Below are 8,104 nucleotides of genomic sequence, written 5' to 3' on the forward strand. Positions count from 1 at the left end.
GTTTCACTCTTCCTGCTAAGGATTGCTTTAGCTATTCTGGGTTTCTTATTCTTCCAGATGAATTTCATAATTGCTTGCTCTATTTCTGTAAGGTACGTCATTGGGATTTTAATTGGAATTGCATTGAATTTGTATAGCACTTTAGGTAGTATGGCCATTTTGACAATATTAATTCTTCCTATCCAAGAAAATGGAAGATCTTTCCATCTTCTAAGGTTTTCTTTAATTTCTTTCTTTAGTGTTCTGTAGTTCTCATTGTAGAGGTCTTTCACCTCTTTTGTGAGATTGATTCCCAAGTATTTTATTTTTTTCGAGGCTATTGTGAATGGGGTAGTTTTCCTAATTTCTCTTTCTGAAGATTCATCACTTATGTATAAAAATGCGTTGGATTTATGGGCATTGATCTTGTAACCTGCTACTTTACTGAATTCACTTATGAGTTCTAAGAGTTTTCTGGTGGAATTTCCAGGTTCCTCTAAATATATAATCATGTCATCAGCGAACAGGGATAGTTTGAGTTCTTCTTTTCCAATTCGTATCCCTTTAATTTCTTTGGTTTGTCTAATTGCTCTGGCCAGAGTCTCAAGAACGATGTTGAATAGAAGTGGTGAAAGAGGGCATCCCTGCCTTGTTCCAGTTTTTAGGGGGAATGCTTTCAGTTTTTCACCATTTAGAATGATATTAGCCATGGGCTTAGCATAAATGGCCTTTACAATGTTAAGGAATGTTCCCACTATCCCTATTTTTTCTAGTGTTTTGAGCATGAAGGGGTGCTGTATTTTATCAAATGCTTTTTCTGCATCTATTGAAATAATCATGTGATTCTTGACTTTAAGTCTATTAATATGGTGAATTACGTTTATTGATTTCCTGATGTTGAACCAACCTTGCATCCCTGGGATGAAACCCACTTGATCATGGTGCACTATCTTTTTAATATGTTTTTGTATGCGATTTGCTAAAATTTTGTTGAGAATTTTTGCGTCGATGTTCATTAAGGATATTGGTCTGAAATTTTCTTTCCTTGATGAGTCTCTGTCTGGTTTAGGTATCAGTGTGATATTGGCTTCATAGAATGAGTTTGGGAGGGTTCCCTCCTCTTCTATTTCATGGAATACTTTGAGAAGTATTGGAATGAGCTCTTCCTTAAAGGTTTTGTAGAACTCGGCTGAGAACCCATCTGGTCCCGGACTTTTCTTTGTTGGTAGGCTTTTGATGACTTCTTCTATTTCAGTACTTGAAATTGGTCTATTTAAATTGTTTATGTCCTCCTCATTCAGTTTAGGCAATTCATATGTCTCTAGAAACCTGTTGATGTCTTCGAAATTTTCTATTTTGTTGGAGTATAGATTTTCAAAATAGCTTCTAATTATGTTTTGTATTTCCATCCTGTCTGTTGTGGTATTTCCTTGTTCATTCCGAATTTTAGTGATTTGGGTTTTCTCTCGTCTTCTCTTTGTTAGTGTGGCTAAAGGTTTATCAATTTTGTTTATTTTTTCGAAGAACCAACTATTTATTTTGTCAATTTTTTGTATTGTTTCTTTTGTTTCAATTTCATTGATTTCAGCTCTGAGTTTAACTATTTCCTGTCTTCTACTACTTTTGGTGCTGTTCTGTTCTTCTTTTTCTAAGGCTTTGAGCTGTAGTGTTAGGTTGTTTATTTGTTGAGTTTTACTTCTTTTATTAAATGCGTTCCATGAAATAAATTTCCTTCTAAGTACTGCTTTCATAGTGTCCCAGAGATTTTGATATGATGTTTCTTTGTTCTCATTTACCTCTAAGAATTTTTTAATTTCCTTCCTAATATCTTCTGTTATCCATTCATCATATAATAGCATATTGTTTAATCTCCAGATGTTGGAATTGTTTCTGTGTTTTACTCTTTCATTTATTTCTAACTTCAATCCATTATGATCTGATAGAATACATGCTAGTGTCTCTATCTTCTTGTATTTGCTAACATTAGCTTTGTGGCATAATATATGGTCTATTTTAGAGAAGGATCCATGTGCTGCTGAGAAGAAAGTGTATTCACTCTTGGTTGGATGGAATATTCTATAAATGTCCGTTAAGTCTAAATTATTGATTGTGTTGTTGAGATCTATGGTTTCTTTGTTCAATTTTTGTCTGGAAGATCTGTCCAGTGGTGAGAGCGGCGTGTTAAAATCACCTAGTATTATTGTGTTGTGGTCTATTTGGTTTCTGAAATTGAGAAAGATTTGTTTGACATACATAGATGAGCCACTGTTTGGGGCATAGATGTTTATGATTGTTATATCTTGCTGATTTATGCTTCCCTGAAGCAGTATGAAATGACCTTCTTTATCCCTTCTGACTAACTTTGGCTTGAAGTCCACATTATCGGAAATGAGGATGGATACTCCAGCTTTTTTGCTGAGTCCATGTGCATGGTATGTTTTTCCCCATCCTTTCACCTTTAATCTATGGGTATCTTTTTCTATGAGGTGAGTCTCTTGCAGGCAACATATTGTTGGATCTTTCTTTTTAATCCAGTCTGCCAGTCTATGTCTTTTGATTGATGAATTCAGGCCATTAACATTCAGGGTTATTATAGAGAAATGATTTGGTTTCCCGGTCATTTGGTTCATTTTTAAAATTTTGTTTATTTATTTGTTTGACACAACTTGTTTCCTCCTTTATTTGACAATTCCTTTAGGATAATTCCTCCCTTTGCTGATTTGCTTCTTTGTTTTTCATCTCTTCCTCATGGAATATTTTGTTGAGAATGTTCTGTAATGCTGGCTTTCTTTTTGTAAATTCTTTTAGCTTTTGTTTATCATGGAAGGATTTTATTTCATCGTCAAATTTGAAGGTAAGTTTTGCTGGGTATAAGATTCTTGGTTGGCATCCATTTTCTTTCAGGGCTTGAAAAATGTTGTTGCAGGACCTTCTAGCTTTTAGGGTCTGGATTGAAAAATCTGCTGATATGCGTATTGGTTTCCCCCTGAATGTAATTTGGTTCTTTTCTCTCACAGCCTTTAAAATTCTGTCTTTATTTTGTATGTTAGGTATTTTCATTATAATGTGCCTTGGTGTGGGTCTGTTGTAATTTTGTGTATTTGGAGTCCTATAAGCCTCTTGAACTTGATTTTCCATTTCATTCTTCAGATTTGGGAAATTTTCTGATATTATTTCATTGAATAGGTTGTTCATTCCTTTGGCTTGTTTCTCTAGGCCTTCCTCAATCCCAATAATTCTTAAATTTGGCCTTTTCATAATATCCCATAGTTCTTGTAGATTCTGTTCATGATTTCTTACCATCTTCTCTGTTTGTTCAACTTTGTTTCCAAGGTTAAATATTTTGTCTTCAATGTCTGAGGTTCTGTCTTCCAGGTGTTCTATCCTATTGGATATGCTTTCTATGGAGTTCTTAATTTGGTTTATTGTTTCCTTCATGTCAAGGATTTCTGTTTGGTTTTTTTTCAATATCTCTAACTCTTTATTGAAATGATCTTTTGCTTCCTGTATTTGCTCTGTTAACTGTCGATTGGTGCGATCATTCAATGCTTGCATTTGCTCTTTCATCTCATCGTTTGCTTCTCTGATCATTTTAATTATGTACATTCTGAACTCCTTTTCTGTCATTTCTTCTGCCATGCTGTCATTGGGTTTTATTGATGTAACATCTAGATTTGTTTGCAGCATTTTCTTTCCTTGTTTTCTCATATTGTTCAGATATCAGTGGACCGCTGAGATATTGCAGATTTCCTCTGTTGATTTACAATGTCCCTGAAGATTTCTATATATATCCCCTCTTAGCCTTCAGTAGGCTGAAGTCTTGGAGGAAGTTGATAATGCGGTGCTCCACAAGGAAGCTGCCTCTCTAGGAGTGGTGGCCTTCAGGTGGGGTATATTCCCTGCTAGTGGGCAGAGGTGCCTCCACTTGTTGACCAATGGTCATCCAAAGGGGACCTAGGCTGTGGGCTGAGGCAAGGCCTGTTTGGGCCTGTGTCTCTGGTTTTACCGTCCTTGTGGGGAAACCTCACCAGGCAGGGAAGACTCACCCAGTGGGGAGGTCTCGCTGGTCAGTTTCCTCCTAGAGGTTCCCCTCAATTTACAGCTACTGCCTGGGCTGGGCTGCCTTCCTCTGCAAAGTTTCCAGGGGCCCGGCCCTACCTCCTGGGCCTGGGAGCCTTACCCTTCACAGATGAATCTCCTTAGGCTGCCCCTCCTCAGAGAATTTGCCCATAGGCCTGGAACCTTCGCTCCGCCCTAAGCCTGTCTCTGTGCGGCTCTTCCACCCAGAAACCTCCTAGATCCTGGGACCCTGTTCTGCACCTAATCGCCTGGCTGCGTGGCCCCTCCTCTGAGCAGCCACCTGTGGCCCCGAACAATCGCTCTGAGTCCCAGAGACCCGCCACACGCCTCTTCCTCCAGACAGCCGCCCAGTATGCCGGTGCAGTCACTAGGAGTCCAAGAAACTCACTTCGTGCCTCCTCCTCCCACCAACCACCTGTAGCCCGGGGCAATCAATCACTCCGAGTCGAAGTGACCCTCCCCGTTCCTCCTCCTTCTCCAGATAACCCCCCGGGTGTTCAGGAGCAGTCCCTCTGAGTGGCTCTGAATCCACGTGACCCGCTGCACGGGTCCTCTGGGCACCGCCCGGAGCTCTGGTGCGGCCACTCAAGACCAAGCGTCCCACCACGCTTCTCCTCCAGGCAGCCCCCCTGTGTTCAGGAGCTGTCACTTTAAGACCAAACAACTCACCACTCGCCTTCTCCTCTGAGCAGCCGCCTGGAGCGCTAATGCAGTCACTGCGAGTCCAAAGGACCCGCCGCGCTCCTTCTCCTCCTTCTCCTACTCCTCCGGGCAGGCCCCGGGGTTCAGAAGTGGTCTGAGTCCAAACAGCTCGCCACGCAGCCCCTTCTCTGGCAACCGCCTGTAGCTCCCGTGTAGTCACCCGAATCCAAGCGGCCGCTCCTCTTCCTCCTCGTCCTCAGGGCAGGCCCCGGTGTTCAGAAGCGTCGTTCTGATTCCAAACAGCTCGCCGCGCGGCTTCTCCTCTGGCAACCGCCTGCAGCTCTGGTGCAATCCAAGTGGCCACGCTCCTCTCCTCCTCCTCAGGGCAGGCCCCAGTGTCCTGAGTCCACACAGTTCTCCCCGCCACTCCTCCCCCGGGCAGCCGCCGGAGCCCCAGTGGCTGCTCCGAGTCCCAGCGCTGTGCCGAGCGGCCTCCTCTACGGCGCTCCCAGCTATCCGAGTTCACTGCTCCAGCGGTGGGAGGGGCGTCTCGCCGGCAGTTCTACTTCACAAAGTTTCCTGCGTTCCGGGACCCCCGTCCCATCCGGGATGCCCCCCCAGGGGGTGAGAGTCACCCGGCTACTTTGAGTTGGTCCCCAGCGTCCCAATATCTCCTCTCTTGAATCCTGAGTCCTGGAGCAACACGAAATGCAGCCACCCTCTAGGCCGCCATCTTGAAAACCCAGTTTACATTTTTATTGGCAAGTTTTCTCTGCTTTCTTTGGCTTTAAAATTCAACCTCACTCTCGTTGACATAGGTTTTCTCTCTCTCTCTTCCACCTCTATTTACAATTTCAAATAATGTGGAGCCCAGAGGTGGATTTCTTTTGAATGATCATGTTTTGGATTGAATGAACCTCTTGTATATAAGGATGGTTGTCTGATCAATTCAGGGAACTTCTCAACCATTGCCTTTTAATACATTCTACTCTTCCTCATTAACTTTTGAATGTCAACTTTTGGAATTCTAATTACATTTATTTAGGAGGCTGAGGCAGTAGAATAAGAAGTTTGAGGCCAGCTTGGGCAACTTAATGAGATCCTGTATCCAGATTAAAATAAAAAGGGAATATAACTTAGTGGTGGAGCACAAGCTTAGCATTTGTCAAGGCCCTGGGTTCAACCCCTGGTGGCAGGAAAAATAGTCAAAATTCCTTTTGTCACCTTCAGAAAAAATTAATGGTTTTAGCTCTAGCTTATACATACATTAAGGGTATAGAAACATTAGAGTTCCTAAGATATATAAGGTCTTAGATTTATAGAATTTAAAGTCCTTATCTGGGGTGGGAAACATAACAATTAACTTTCTAAAGATTTCTCTTTCCCATTATTTTTTATTATAGACTTTGAGATCTTGAATTAAGTACATTTTAGATCTAGGCTTTACCAGTAAGCTCTGCATCTTCCAATCTCAAGGTGAACACAATTTGTATGCTCTCAAGAAAAGAGCAGATTAAATGTACACATAGCTGGTGGCTTTTGATATTTACTGAATGCATGGTATTTTGCATTATTGAGTGTTTTAGTCAGCTTTTTTCATCTCTGTGACTAAAAGACCGACCTGAACAATTGTAGAGGAGAAAAGGTTTATTTGACGGCTCACAGTTTCAGAGGTCTTAGTCCATAGAAGGCCAGCTACAATGTTCAGGGCTAGAGGTGAGGCTGAACATCATGGCGGGAAAGGTTGGTGGAAGAAAGCGGCTCACATCATGGTGATTAGGAAGCAAAGAAAGTCTCCAATTGTACAAATATATACCCCAGAGCCCCACCCCAATCCCCACCTCCTCCAGTCACACCCTACCCCTTCAATTACCATGCATTTAACCCCTATCAGAAGAGTAATTCACTGATTGGGTTATGACTCTTATAACCCAATCATTTCTCCTCTGAACCTTCTTGCATTGTTTCACAATTGACCTTTTAGGGAACACCTCACATCCAAACCATAACATTGAGTAATTGTAATTAACATATTAATTCTGTATTCCTGATACACTTTAACAAATGCTCAGAACGTTCTTCCCCCTTCAGATCTAGGACCAACCAAGCTTGAAAAGTTTGGGGTCTTACTGTCTTTTGGGTTAAGGCAGAATAAGAGTCACATAATTGTAGAACCAAAAGACAATATATATTACAAAAACAACATATATATCACATGTTCTTTCTTTGCCCCTTGAGATCTTCCTTATCAACTTTGTTATATTAGTGAATACCTAGAATGTGGAAAATTAAATAATATTATAATTGTTTTTCATACTTTTCTTTTAGTTTATATCCAGGTAGAAAATAAAAGAAAAACTCATGGCAAAGATCCATTCATAATGAGAAATACTGTATGTAATATGGTCTCAACAATACAGATTCTCACTAAGCTATGGGTGATCAGAACTAGAGAGAACCACATAGAGTAGATTCCTCCTTCCTTGGGTTTTAAATGTTTGGTGAAAAAGTGAGATGTTTATAAAGACAGCATGGGTTGAATGGGAAAAGAGGATCACTTTTCAAACACAGTAACTGGAACAGAGGAAGAAGTGGCAGAGAGGGTAACAGGACACTCACGTACTATGTCCATTGCTCCAGCTTCTGAGACAGGACCAGCATCTCCTCTGAGGACAAGCAGAAGGAGCAGGATGTTCACATCATGTGGATGTTGCTAGTTCTACTATTTCCAGGCCATTTGAAAAAGCAAAGGGTCCCAATGAGAGAAATCTTCTCTAACTTCTTAGGGATACCAATAGTATCAAACGGGAGAGAGAAGCAGTGGAAACAGAAAGAAGTGAGTCATCACCAGATCAGTCAGAGACCATGAGTTCATTTCATCTCTCCAAGTTTTGACTGATTTCCTTCGCCAAATTTCTTCTGGCTCCAAAACCCTCCTGCAGTGGTTCTTAAACAGGGCTGCTCATCAGGATTAGGTACCTTTTAGAATATATCTACACCTGACACCACTTTTAGAAATTCTAATTAGCTCCTGGCAAGGGTTTGGACAGATCTAGATTAAGAAGCAATAAACAGAACAGTTGCCCTGGGCACCTATCAATACAGAGATCCAAAACTTCACTAGAATCACTAACAATCTGGACATTACAGAACTTCTCTTAGCACCAATATTCTCTGTGATTAAAAGAAGTTTGACAAATCACTTGAATGACGGCAAACGTTCATGAAAAGTAGTTGGATTTACCCAAGAGCTTTCTTTTGCTGAGCATGGTATAAAATTTTGGAGGCAAAACTGATGCCCTTTATCTATCCTCCCACATGCCACTCCATGTATCTTCTAAATAATCACCCCTGTTAATCAGTTGATCTTGAATCTACACACATCTTTTCTGATGCCTCCATA

The sequence above is a fragment of the Sciurus vulgaris genome (genome assembly GCF_902686455.1).
Source record: "Sciurus vulgaris genome assembly, chromosome: 12".
Lineage (NCBI taxonomy): Eukaryota > Metazoa > Chordata > Mammalia > Rodentia > Sciuridae > Sciurus > Sciurus vulgaris.